The sequence below is a fragment of the Suricata suricatta genome, chromosome 11 (genome assembly GCF_006229205.1).
Source record: "Suricata suricatta isolate VVHF042 chromosome 11, meerkat_22Aug2017_6uvM2_HiC, whole genome shotgun sequence".
Lineage (NCBI taxonomy): Eukaryota > Metazoa > Chordata > Mammalia > Carnivora > Herpestidae > Suricata > Suricata suricatta.
In genome coordinates this window covers 36,252,726-36,267,500 of record NC_043710.1, presented here as the reverse complement: position 1 = coordinate 36,267,500, position 14,775 = coordinate 36,252,726, and the positions used below count along the sequence as shown (strand labels likewise).

General features: G+C 38.0%; 1 pseudogene; it reads right to left on the bottom strand.

The window, feature by feature from the left end:
• Nucleotides 1-6,193: 6,193 nt before the first annotated feature.
• On the bottom strand, nucleotides 6,194-12,990 carry LOC115272497 (annotated as a pseudogene).
• Between the last annotated feature and the right edge of the window lie 1,785 nt (nucleotides 12,991-14,775).

The window sequence follows — 14,775 nt, the reverse complement described above, 5'->3', positions numbered from 1 at the left end:
TGTTTGGATGATTTTCTTCACTAATATAGATCACTCCAACAGAAAACAGGATAGGAAAATTGTTAGCTTTGACTAGGGTTTGGAATTTTTTCCAGTTGAGTATTTTGGAGGGAGAATTAGGAAGAGAGTTGATAATGTGTAGAAATGAATGATCATAGTAGAAGAGCATGGAACCCAACTGGTTAACAAGAGTGTGATATATTTTTGTAGTAATATCCCCCAGTTTTTCCAAGCCTCCCTGCATCCATGCCCTTTTGTGGTCTCCTCCACATTGATAATGGCTCCGCACTTGAGAAGCACTGGAGCATTGGGTCTTGACCTATTGGTGCTATTGGGATACTGCCATCACCACAATATGAATAATTATCCTAATGGGAAGATGAAGTTATATGATTTACTCATTCTTGTCATACCTGCCAACAATCAATCTACTGCTAGACGTATGAGGAAGGCCATCCCAGACCAGCCAACCCCAGTCAACCAACCAACTGAACCAAACTCAGAAACAAAACCAGGTAATTTTGATCATCAGAGCCCAGACTAGATCAGAAGAACCATCTCGCAGAATTGTGAGCCCAATAAATGGCCTGTTACATAGCAACAAACAATGCAAGTGTTGGATGGTGAGAAAAGGTAAATGGATTGGAGATTTGAGAAAAAGGGAAGGTTTGGTCAAGTGGGAGTATAAAAGTAAGTGCCTTGGGAAGATGAAAACATTTCCAAAGATGGATGGTGGTGATTGTTGTACAACAATATGAATGTACTCAGTGACACTGAACTATACACTTAAAAATGGTCAAAATGGTGGCGCACTTGGGTGGCTCAGCTGGTTGAGTGTCTGACTTTGGCTCAGGTCATGATCTCATGGTTAGTGGGTTCGAGTCCTACATCAGGCTCTCTGCTGTCAGTATAAAGCTCACTTCACATCCTCTGTGCCCCTCTGTCTACACTTCTCCCACTCATTCTCTCTCTCAAAAATAAATAAGCATTTAGAAAAAAATGGTTAAGCAGATAAATTTTATGTTTATATATATTTTACCATAATTAAAAAATAAAATTAGGGATGCCCAGGTGGCTCAGACAGTTAAGCATTCGACTCTTGATTTCAGCTCAGGTCCAGATCTCATAGTTCATGGGATTGAGCCCCACATCAGTTTCCATGCTGTCAGTGTGGAGCCTGCTTGGATTCTCACTCTCTCCTCTCTCTCTGATCCTCCTCTGCTCATGTTTTCTCTCTCAAAATAATAAACTTAAAAAATTTTTTAAACAAAATTTAAAACTAAATCAGTTGGAAGAGATTTTTTTTTTCTATTAAAGAAATTGAGTTTCAGTGTGGAGAATAATTTGTCCAAAGTTACACAAACAGGGGTTGGAGAGACAGGAATAGCAACAAGACTTGTCTTTTCTGACATTTGTGGAAGAGCAGAAGGAACATCAGATCTAACTGAGCATTCAAAAATTTTATTTTAGTTGGTATAAGTTTTAAAGATCACCTAGTGTAGCCTCTCATTTTATAAATGAAGTAATACATATTTTTGTGTCATTGGTTTATTAAATACTTACCGCACACCACCTTTGTGCCTGGCATGTGCCACTCAGTGAGCATCCAGCTCATGGAGCCTCATGGAGCTTTCCTTTGTGACAACAGATTTTAAACCAAAAAGTCATAAAAACAGTTGCATAATGGGGCGGCTTGGTGGCTCAGTCAGTTAAGCCTATGACTCTTGATTTCAGCTCAGATCATCATCTCACAGTTCATGGGTCTGAGCCCCATGTGGGTCTCAATGCTGACAATGTAAAACCTGCTGGGTATTCTCTCGGCCCCTCTCTCTCTGCCCCCTCCCTTGCTCTCTGTCTTTCTCTCAAATAACTAAATAAATATTTTTAAAAAACCACAACTGCATACTTATAAGTTATGTTAAACACTATGAAGGAAAAATACAGACGAATTTGTAAGTCTGTAATAAAAGACCTCACTTTTGGTGGGGGCAGGAATCAGAGAAAGCTTCCCCAAGGAATGACTTAGGCTGAGACTAGGAGGATTAGTAGGGGTTATACAGGAGAAATCTCTCTGTGCCTCAATTTCCTCATCTGTAATATGAGGGAGTTGGACTAATTTCTCTTCCAGGTCTAAAATGAATTATTCACTAAGTTTAGGGATAGGGGATTTAACTTTGACTGGAAAACAGATGTGACCATGATTCAGGAAGTTGCTGGGTTTTACATTCATGTGGATTGTTTATTACGTAGTTCAGTAAGAAAAGATACTTAAAACTGGTATTTGGGCACCCAATCTTTTTTCAATATGCTCAGATCAAATCCTCTACCTTGGGCTGAGCTCTCATGGGATGTTCATGGTATCTTTTAATCAAAACTGAAGCATAAACTATATAATGGCTCCAGACTTCTTTTTCAATATACACAGAGGGACCACAGGAGTTATTTCCTTTTCCATATAAAATCATCTCTCCAATGGAAAATATGTTTCAGATTAGGAACCGAGTTCATGAATGAGTGCAGTGTGAATGTCCTACATCGAATGTAAAAAAATTATTAGAAATGAGAAATGTATATTTTATATATTTATGCTAAACTCTGCATTCATTTTCTTTGGAAATATTAGCATTTCAATCCCCATTCGAGTAAAACCACCTTATTTTAACTTGCAGTTTGTTTTAAGGAAAAATATAGGGGGACAGTTGCTTTAGGGGCTGCTCTTGAGAATGTGAGCACAGAGGTTTGAAACAATGCTGTTATGGAGATCAGGAGCTCCTTGAACTAAGCTGGAGCATTCTGCTTCCAAAGTGAGCAGTGATTTTCTGAGGCAAATATTGGCTCAAACTTTAAAATTTTTTCCATATATATTTCTTGGTATTTGATACTTTCTACAGCTTGTCTTTAAAGAAAGGAACAATTGAGGAACAAGCATGTAACAGAACTGAGAAATGGAAGTTCATGCTTGCTTTGACTGCTTGTCTGCCCCTACTCCCCCCTAGGACACCCATGGTTGTGACTTTTTGGCAGACATATAATAAAGTCATATTTTCTACTAAATATTATGTCTAGTTCATATGACATAATTTAATATATAAACATTCTATACATTACACACATATGCACCCAACATGCTAAAATCCCATCAAGGTTTCCTGGTATTCACCCAAATGAAACAGGAGAAAACCATCATTTTAAGTATATGGGCGCCTTTTAAGTTCTAGTATAACTCTTCACAAACAAAAGTTGATCTACGTATCTACTTTTTAAGGAGATAGCTGTTCTTGTAGTCAATTTTACAGATAGTAATGTTAAGACTTGACAGAGAGCTGTCTTGCCTGTGTGCACACACACAGGAGTTCAAACTAAGGACTAGAATTCAGGAAATGCCATATTTTTATGGGTTGTTTTTCTCCATACAAAATTTACTGTTAATTCAAATTGGGTCAAATTGAGTCAATTGGGTCCCTATCATAAAGGACTGGTCATATATTTGTGATGGCAAAGAGGAATAACAACCTTGTCAAAATTTTGCCTGTCTAGTGCCTCTACCCTTCCATTCTCCCTGGAGGAGGCGGGGAAGTAGCCCAGACAAAAAAAAGTCCACTGAGAGCTGGAGCAGAGTCCCCGCCATAGGCAATGAGGAATGGTAAATGTTACGGAGGTGGTGCGGCCCATACCGTCCGTCCTGATCACTCTAGTCCTAAATGTCAGGGACAGAGTCAGAGGTATGTAATGTGAGAAGGAAAGATAGTATATCGAGTCAGGATATCAAACCAACAATGGGATGTGGATGACAAAAATAGGACAGGTAAATTGAGAAGAATACATAGGCAGGAGGTCATTGGCTTAGCCTCCAAGCATGAGATTTTGCCTAGGACAACTTCAATATTGGTGACATACATTTCAAGGTCAGCGCATCAGAGTGACAGTATCAGAAGATTAATAGGATATCCAGAAAATTACTGAATATAGTCTCTACACTTGCTTGCAAAATAAGTTTCTATTTAAATCTTAATTTAATCAGTGTGTGTGTGTGTGTGTGTGTGTGTGTGAGAGAGAGAGAGAGAGAGAGAGAGAGAGAGAGAGAGAGGAGAAGGGAGAAAGAGAGAGAGAGAGAGAAAGCAGGGCAGGGGCAGAGAGAGAGGGTGACAGAATCTAAAGCAGGCTCCACGCCCTGAGCTGTCAGCACAGAGCGGACATGGGGCTTGAACTCATAAACCATGAAACCATGACCTGAGCCGAAGTTGGATGCTTAATCGACTGAGCCACCCCAGGCGCCCCAAAATAATATTTTCAGAAATACTGTTGGATTGGGGTGGTCTGTGTCGCTCAGTCAGTTAAGCATTCAACTTCAGCTCTAGTCACGATCTGATCTCACGGTTCGTGAGTTCAAGCCCTGCATCCGGTTCTGTGCTGGCAGCTCAGAACCTGGAGCCTGCTTCAGATTTTACATCTCCCTCTCTCTCTGCCCCTCTGCTGCCCACACTCTGTCTCTGTCTCTCTCTCAAAAATAAATAAGCATAAAAAATTAAAATAGGGGCATCTGGTGGCTCAGTCAGTTGAGTGTCCGACTTTGGCTCAGGTCATGATCTCGTGGTTAGTTCAAGCCCCACTTCAGGCTCTGTGCTGACAGCTCAGAGCTGCTTCAGATTCTGTGTCTCCCTCTCTCTCTGCCCCTTCTGCACTCATGCTGTCTCTCTAAAAGGAATAAATGTTTAAAAAAAGGTTTTAAATTAAAATAAATAAACAGGGGCGCCTGGGTGGCTCAGTCAGTTAAGCATCCGGCTTTGGCTCAGGTCAGATCTCATGGTTCGTGGGTTCGAGCCCCGCGTCGGGCTCTGTGCTGACAGCTAGCTCAGAGCCTGGAGCCTGTTTCGGATTCTGTGTCTCCCTCTCTCTCTGACCCTCCCCTGCCCCAGCTGTCTCTCTCTGTCTCTCAAAAATAAAATAAAAAGCAATAAAAAGAAAAAATTTTAAAATAAACATTAAAATATTAAAAAAAGAAGTACTGTTGGATCAATATTTGAAATAACAACAGCGACACCCACTATATCCTAAGTTCCTTGGCATTTGACACAATAACCAGATCTCTGTATGAAATGATGTTCAATCATAATAGTGTCCAAAATTATTTCATCAAAGGAAAATTAAATTGTGTTTGGTGGAGTTTTCATATATCTCATGATACACATGGTTCTTTGATAATGTTTATGCAGTAGAGAATCTTTCAAACAAATTATTTACTTAATCCAGAACATTCTGTCATGCACCAAACTGCATTTGTTAGACTTTGGGGAAAAATGTTTTAGTTTTCCAAACTCCTGAATGATTGATGGTTTTATTCATCAATAGGCATTTATTGGGTACTCAATATTTTCCAGGAACTGGGTAAGGACTGAAATTTAGAGATAAATAGGTAGTTTTTAGACTCAATTAACATGCCATATAGGGGTAGAGAAAAGTGAGCCTCCAATGTAAGACAGACTGAAATGTCCTGTGTTAGAGGTAGACACAGGATACTTCAGAAGTCTCTAAGACAGGGAATGTTGCGTTCATTCACTGTTAGGGTCTAATTAAGAGAAGGTTGAATTGAGCCATTTTCCTTGAAATGACTAGGCAAAAGTTGGGGCATCCAAGGAAGGGTATTTTGAGCAGAGAGAAAAGTATATGTAAACTTCAGTAAGTATGGCATATAAATAATCTATGGTATATGGAGTGTATTGGGGCGCAGAGAAGAAGAAGTAAGTTAGGAACAAATTAAATAATTCTAATATTTCTAGAAAATGTGGGGCTTCCTGGGGGTGTGCGTGCACATGCACATATGTGTGTAGGTATAAAAAATGTCCCTCGCCATGCTGATCTAATGGAAAATTAATATTTTATTTGTAGGGATATATATATCTTCTCACCTTCCGTTGTGATTGAGAGTTTTCATCTCAGAATGCTGAAAGAGAAGGCACTATATGCTACATGAAGGGAAAGGATGGCCTTTGGAATTAGATGGATCTGCGTTTGGATTTCATTTCCTTTATTTCTTGGCTCTGTAACCTTGAGAAAAACCACTAAATTTTTCAAAGTTGAAATACAAGGTTGTTATGAATTGTAAGAAAAATAAAACAGATTTTACCCTAAGGTTTGCAGTGTGTGTTAACTGTTAATTATAATTGTTTACATGTGGGTCCTTTATCTTCAAGTACTACATTTTTTTTGTAATTTTGTCAGGTTTTTTTACTTGTCCAAAAGAACCTTTGTTACTTATTTGTAATACCCTATTATGTTTTTGTGCTTTCTTGGCAGGTGCCTTCAGAGCAGGTGCTTTCTGGCCTGAGCTTTCAGACTCTTCTAAGCCTTTGGAGGCATTGCATTCTGGTCTATAGTTTTCCGGGCAGGAACCTTCTGGGGTGGAGCCTTCTTGCCCGCAGTTGCCATCTTTTTTTTTTTTTAATGTTTATTTATTTATTTTGAGAAAGGGTGTGTGCCAGCAGGGGAGGGACAGTGAGAGAGGGAGGGAGAGAGAGAGAGAGAGAGAGAGAGAGAGAGAGAGAGAGAGAGGGAGAATTCTAAGCAGGCTCCATGCTGTCAGTGCAGAGCCTGATGCGAGGCTCTATCTCACAAACCATGAGATCATGATCTGAGCCAAAATCAAGAGATGGAGGCTTAACTGACTGCTCCACCCAGGCACCCGAACACTCATCATCCTTTTTGCTGGAACCTTTGCAACAGCGGCTGTAGCTACACCCTTAGCAGCAGGTGCTTTTTTGGGGGGAAACTTTCAGGAGAGCTGCTTTTTGCAGCTTCCTAACATTAAGTTTGATTATTCAGTTCCTCATTTTCTTTGCCTTCATGACTTTATAACAGTCAAAATCTGTCATCTTGGCTTTTCTTTCTCTGGCTTCAATCTACTTAGCACATCTTGTGGCTGCCCATTTTGTACTGATATCTGCCTTCTACCAGGCTTGTTGGACATACTTCTGCTGGGCACTGTGGGGGCACTTGAGGATGAAGTCAGTGAGCTGTATGGATTTGAGAGGGATAGCCTGTCTCCACAGCTGAGTGCAAGGCCCAGCAATCAAAGCCCTGTTCTGATCAGTAACATCAACAGTCCAGTCCAGCTTCCCAGCGGAGGCCCAATGGAGACGTAAGTCACTCTACATACCAGCCAGCCTCAGTGAAGCACCTGAACACTACGTTGGTGGGTGAGAAGGAAGAAACTACTCCCTACCGTGTGTATGTCTATTTCATAATTTTCTTAGTGTTCACTTTATTTTCTAAAAATTTTAATTTAAATTCCAGTTAGTAACACACAGTGTAATATTAGCTTCAGGTATACAGTATGGTGATTCAACACTTCCATACCTCACCAGGGATTCATCCCAAGTGCACTCTTTAACCTTAACACCTCTTTACTCCTCTCACCCACTCCTCCTGGTAACCATCAACTTGCTCTCCATAGTTAAGGGTCTGTTTCGTGGTTTGCCACTCTCTATCTTCTTTGTTTGCATTTTTGTTTTGTTTCTTAAATTTCACATATGAGTGAAATCATACAGTATTTATCTTTCTCTGACTTATTTCAAAATGCTCTCTGGTTCCATCCACACTTCATTATTAGTCTAATGCTCTCTAGTTCCATGCACATTTTTGCAAATGGCAAGATCTCATTCTTCTTCATGGCTGAGTAATACTTCACCATGCATATGTACGACATTTTCTTTATCCATTCATTTATTGATGGACACTTGGGCTCTTTCCATAATTTGTCTATTGCAGATACTGTCATTATAAACATTGGGATGCATGTATGCCTCTGAATTAGTACTTTTGTATTCTTTGAGTAAACATCTAGTAGTGCAATTGCTGGATCATAGAGCTCTATTTGTAGCTTTTTGAGGAACTTCCATACTGTTTTCTAGAATGACTGCCCCAGTTTGCATTCCCACCAACTCTGCATCCTTGCCAACACTTATTGTTTCTTGTGTTATTGATTTTAGCCATTCTGACAGGTGTGATGTGATATCTTATTGTAGTTTTGATTTACATTCCCCTGATGATACGCAATATTGTGAATCTTTTCATGTGTGTCTGTTGGCTTTCTGTATGTGTTCTTTGGGAAAATGTCTGTTCATGTCTTCTGCCCATTTTTTAATTGGATTATTTGGGTTTTGGGTGTTGAGTTTTATAAATTCTGTATATTTTTTGGATATTAACCCTTTATTAGATATGTCATTTTCAAATGTCTTCTCTCATTCAGAAGGTTGCCTTTTAGTTTTGTTGATCATTTCCTTTGCTGTGCAGAAGCTTATTATTTATTTATCTTAAAAAGGTTTTTTAATGTTTATTTATTTTTGAGGGGGGGGAGAGAAGGAAAAAGAGACAAAATCTGAAGCAGGCTCCGGGCTCCAGGCTCCAGGCTCCGAGCTGTCAGCAGAGTCCAATGTGGGGCTCAAACTCAAGAACCATGAGATCATGAGCTGAGCTGAAGTTGAATGCTCAACTGACTGAGCCACCTAGGCGTCCAGAAGCTTTATAATTTGATGTAGTCTGAAAAGTTTATTTTTTATTTTATTTCCCCTGCCTCAGGGACCTATCAAAAAGAAGTTGCTATGGCTGATGTCAGAGAAGTTACTGCCTTTGTTTCCTTCTAGGATTTTTATGGTTTCAGGTCTCATAATAGGCTTTAATCCATTTTGAGCTTATTTTTGTGTATGATGTAAGAAAATTGTCTAGTTTCATTCTGTTGCATGTCGCTGCCCAGTTTTCCCAACACTGTTGAAGAGACTGTCTCTTTCCCATTGCATATTCTTTCCTGCTTTGTCAAAGATTGACCTTATAGTTATGGGTTCATTTTCAAATTTTCTGTTCTGTTCCATGGATCCATGTGTCCATTTTTCTGCCAGTGTCATACTGTTTTGATTATTATAATTTAGTAATAGAACTTGAAGTCTGGAATTGTGATATCTCTGAATTTTTTTTTCTTTTTCAAAGTTGCTCTGGCTTTTCAGGGTCTTTTGTGGTTTCATACAAGTTTTAGGATTCTTTGCTCTAGTTCTTTGAAAAATGCTATTGGTATTTTGATAGGGATTGCATTAAATCTGTAGATTGCTTTGATTAGTATAGATATTTTAATACTATTTTTTTTCTTCCAATTCATGAGTATGGAATGTCTTTCCATTTCTTTGTGTCATCTTCAATTTCTTTCATTAGTGTTTTCTAGTTTTCAGAATAATAAGTCTTTCATCTCATTGGTTAGGTTTATGCCTAGGTATATTTTATTGTTTTTAGTGCAATATAAATGGGATTGATTCCTTAATTTCTCTTTCTGCTGATTCATTACTAGTATAGAAATGCAGCAGATTTCTTTATGTTGCTTTTGTATCCTGCAACTGACTGAATTCATTTATCAGTTCTAGCATTTTGTGTGTGTGTGTGTGTGTGTAGTATTTTTGGTTTTCTATATATAGTATCATGTCATCTGCAAATAGTGAGAGTTTTACTTCTTCCTTGCAGATTTGGATGCCTTTTATTTCTTTTAGTTGTCTGCTTGCTGTGGCTAGAGCATTCAATACTATGTTTAATAAAAGTGGTAAGAACGGACATCCCTGTCTTATTCCTGAGTGTAGAGGAAAAGGTCTCCTTTTTTCCCAATTTAGGATATTAGCTGTGGGTTTTTCATATATAACCTTTATAATGTTGAGGTATGTTCCCTCTAAATCTACTTTTTTGAGGTTTTTTTTTTAATTAATCACAAATGGGTATTGTAATTTGTCAAATACTTTTCTTCTCTATTGAAATGATCAGATGGTTCTTATCCTTTCTTTTATTAATGTGATGTATCACATTCATTGATTTATGAATATCACAACATCCTTACAACCCAGTAATAAATCCCATTTGATTGTGGTGAGTGCTTTTTTAATGTATTGTTGGATTTGGTTTGCTATATTGAAAATTTTTGCATCCATGCTCATCAGAGATATCAGCCTGTATTTGTCTTAATTAGTGGTGTCTTTTTCTTGTTTTGGCATCAGGGTAATGCTGGCCACATAGAATGAATTTGTAAGTTTTCCTTCCTTTTCTATTTTCTGGAATAGTTTGAGAAGAATAGATATCTCTTCTTTAAATGTTTGGCAAAATTAGCCTATGTATCCATCTGGTCCTGGATTTTGTTTGTTGGAGTTTTTTTTTTTAATTTTTAACGTTTCTTTATTTTTGAAAGAAAAAGAGAGAGAGAGAGAGAGAGAGAGAGAGAGAGAGAACGAGCAGGAGTGGGGGAGGGGCAGAGAGAGAGGGAGATACAGAATCTGAAGCAGGCTCCAGGCTCTGAACTGTTAGCACAGAGCCCAATGTGGGGCTCAAACTCAGGAATTGTGAGGCCATAACCTGAGTTGGACACTTAACTGACTAAGCCACCCAGGTGGCCCTGCTGGGAGTTTTCTGATTACTGATTCTGATCCCATTTCTTTGCTGGTTATTTGTGTGTTCAATGTTTCTATTTCTTCCTGTTTCAACTGTGGTAGTTCATATGTTTGTAGGAATTTATCCATTTCTTCCAGGTTGTCCAATTTGTTCACATACAGTTTTTCGTAATATTGTTTGTATTTCTGTGGACTTGGTTGCTACTTCTCTTCCTTATTTGTGATTTTATTTATTTGAGTTCTTTCTCTTTTCTTTTTAATAAGTATGACAAGAGGTTTATCAACTTTATTATTTTCTTCAAAGAACAAGCTCCTGGTTTTATCGATCTGTCCTGTTGTGGGTTTTTAAATTTTCTATATCATTTATTTCTATTCTAATATTTATTATTTCCTTCCTTTTGCTGGCTTTAGCCTTTGTTTTGTTCTTCCTTTTCTTTCTCCTTTAGGAGTGAGGTTAAATTGCTTATTTGAGATTTTTCTTGAGATAGACCTGTATTGCTACATACTTCCCTCTTAGAACCACTTTTGCTGCATCTCAAAGGCTTTGGAAATTGTGTTTTCATTTTTAGTTGTTCACATGAATTTTTTAATTTCTTCTTTGATTTCCTGGTTGACCCATCCATTGTGTAGTAGCATGTGGTTTAACATCCATGTCATTGTGGTCTTTCCATATTTTTTCTTGTGGTTGACTTCTTATTTCATAGCATCGTGGTCAGAAAAGGTTTATGGTCTGACTTCAATCTTTTTCTATTTGTTGAGGTCTGTTTTGTGACCTAATATGTGATTCTGGAGAATGTTCCATGAGCAATTGAGAAGAATGTGTGTTCTGCTGTTTTAGACTGAAATGTTCTAAATGTATCTGTTAAGTCTATCTGGTTGAGTGTGTCATTCAAAGCCCTTGTTTTCTTGTTTATTTTCTGCTTAGATGATCTGTCCAATAATGTAAGTGGGGTGTTAAAGTCCCCTATTATTATTGTATTATTGTCAATTAGTTATTTTTTGTTTGCTATTAATTGTTCTATATATTGGGGTGCATAAATATTTATGATTGTTATATCTTCTTGTTGGGTCATCCCCTTTATAATTATATAGTGCCTTTCTTTGTGGCTCGTTACAGCCTTTGTTTTAAAGTTTAGTTTGTCCAAAAATAAATAAAAAGTTTAGCTTGTCCAATATATGTATTGCTATTCCATCATGTTTTTGACATTCATTTCTCATAATAGATGTTTCTCCACCCCCTCATTTTCTTTTTCTTAAATGTTTAGTTGGGGGAAGTGTAGGGGTGGAGGGGGGCGGAGAATCCCAAGCAGATTGTGCACTGTCAGCATAGAGTCTAACATGGGGTTGAACTCACGAACTGTGAGATCATGACCTGAGCTAAAATCAAGAGTCAGATGCTTAACCAACTGAGCCACCCAGGCACCCCATCCATCCCCTCAGTTTCAATCTGTGGGTGTCTTTAGGTCTAACATGAGTCTCTTATAGATAGCATATAAATGGGTCTTATTTTTCTTTAATTCATACTGACCCACTATGTCTTCTGATTGGAGCATATAGTTCATTTACAGTCAAAGTAATTATTGATAGATATGTACTGATTGCCATTTTATTCTTTATTTTGTGGTTGTTTCTGGAGATTTTCTCTGATCCTTTCTTGTCTTTCTTTCATGTTTTGCTGACTTTCTTTAGTGATATATTTAGATTTCTTTTTCTTTATTCTTTGCATATTTATGAGTGGGTTTTGTAAATGGTTCCCATTACATTAGTATATAATCTCTTCTGCAAGAAACAGTTTATATTAAGTTGATGGCCATTCAAGTTTGAATCCATTCTTTTCTCCTTTACTCCCCACATTTTAGGTATGAATCATTATATGTTGTGTCCTTTTTTGGTGTGAGTACCTTGAGTAATTTTTACAGATATATTTATTTTACTGCTTTTGTGTTTCCTGTCTTTATACTGTCACTTTTGATCTCTCTTTTCTACTCAGAGTCCCCTTCAATATTTCTTGCAGGGCTGGTTTAGTGGTCACAAACTCCTTTGGATCTTGTTTGGGAAAGTCTTTATCCCTCTCTCTATTCTGAATGATAGCCTTGCTGGATAGAGTATTCTTGGTTGCAGATTTTTACTATTCAGCACTTTGAATATATCATTCCATTCCCTTCTGGCTTGCCAAACTTCTAGTGAAAAATCTCCAGCTAGCTTTGAGTTTTCCCTTACAAGTTAGTGACCTTTTTTGTCTTGCTAAGATATTTTTAGCACTGTATTTTGCAAATTTAATTACAATATGTCTTGATCTTGGCCTATTTTTATGGATTTTGCTGGATCTGGATTTGGCTTATCACATTCATTATTAGAAATAATGGGTTGGGAGTGCCTGAGCGGCTCAGTTGGTTAAGTGCTAGTTCTTGATTTCGGCTCAGGTCATGATCTCATGATTTGTGAATTTGAGCCCTGCATTGGGGTTTGTGCTGACAGCATGGAGCCTTCTTGGGATTCTGTCTCTCCCTCTCTCTGTTTCTCCCCTGCGTGCTCATTTTCACACCTCTGTCTCTAACATTCCTACCATTTTTTGCCCCATGCCGATTTGAACATTTAAAGATCACCCGTGTTGTGCTTTATTGTTGCCTGTGAATGCTGAAAATGAACTGAGGGTTGAAGGGGAAGGGGGAGGGGGGAAAAGAGGTGGTGGTGATGGAGGAGGGCACTTATGGGGAAGAGCACTGGGTGTTGTATTGAAACCAATTTGACAATAAACTGTTAAAAAAATAAAATAAAATAGCACTGTATTTGCAAGACTTAACTCCTAACAAAACTAGTGCCCATTACTTTTTCTTGGTAAACTCAATGTTAAAGAGAATTGAAAATGTGTAATCCTTTACAGTTTAGATATTTGCATTTTGACCGGAAGATTATATGAGTTAGATCTTGCTGTATTTCAAGCAATGGAAATCAGCTGTGGCTAACTATTTTTGTTTGGGGGTGGGGGGAAATAAGAGTTTTATTGAGATCTAATTTGTACCAAATAACTCAACCATTAAAGTACACAATTCATTGTTTTTTAGTATATTCACAGAATTGTGCGACCATTACCATAATCAAGTTTAGAATCTGGCTAACTTTTTTTAAAAAAGGAGACTATATTAGAAGGATATTAGGGATGCCAGAACCAGACTTGGAACAAGTCGAGATCCAAGATAGCACTGTATGGTGAAGAGGTGCCTCACTGCTGAGACACTCTGGTAGGCACCTCTGCGGCAACGGTAGTCTCAGATGGGCCTCTTGGGTTCTTGTTTACTAAGCTAAGATTCTGTGTCCTGCGGAAAACTGTCTAGTTGACTTTGATAACCACCTGACTATCCTGAGGCTTCAAAAGTAGGAAGTAGGCAACTAATTTTACCATCCCACATAGACTACGCACAATGTAGGAGAAAGTTGTTCAACAAAAGACAATTAGCATAGTTTTAGGGCAAAACACTAGGTATCGAGACCCAAATGACAAATTCTATTATCAAGATTGTTGGTTATTAATTTTAAAAACCCCAAAATATAACATAATGGTGGAATTTCAGAAAAAGTGAGATTTTTTAAAGAGACACCTCATTGTACTTGGAACATTGTTTATTTGTCTACTAAGTGAGACCAGCCATCTTGAGGACTCAGTTCTCCAACATAATTCCAAAGAACATCACAGGTTGTGGCCAATGTTTAATTCTCCTCTTTCCTTTTTTTTTTTCTTTCATTCTGAGCTTATAGAAACGGCTACCTCTGTGGCAAAATCCCAAGAAAATTGAAATCTGGTGTGTAAGTCTATTTCACCATTAGAGAGAAAAGGAGGCCATAATCCAGAAGATGTCTTCTTGTTACCAGAGATGTTCAACCCTTTTTTCATGGTTATTCCTAGATAGTGTGCCACATGGATGGGAGTTAGCACTAAATGCTTCCGTGGCCCTTTCATTTTGATGTTCTATGATTTCTCAACTTTTTAGTGAATTGTTACATGAAGAGAGAACAATCCACAAGGAGTCACTAGATATCTATGAGAACTTTTCAAAACGTCAAAAAATAACTCATAGTTTAAAATGCAATAGCACTATAGCATGAGCCAAAATTTTCCATGATGGTCAAATGAACCTCTACATAGCCGAAAGTCAATATGTATAATTAGATTGTAGGGAGTATTTTGGGTAAAATTGGTTTTATTTTCCTCCAAATGAGTGGACAAGAGGCTCCTGGGATTTTGACACTTCTTTTCAAAGCATTTGTTTGGTATCTGTGAGGATATCCTAGCTTCCTTGAGAAGTGTGGTTACACATACACCGAGAAGCCCAGAGCAAAGTTCAAACCAGACCCTTAATGTGAATCA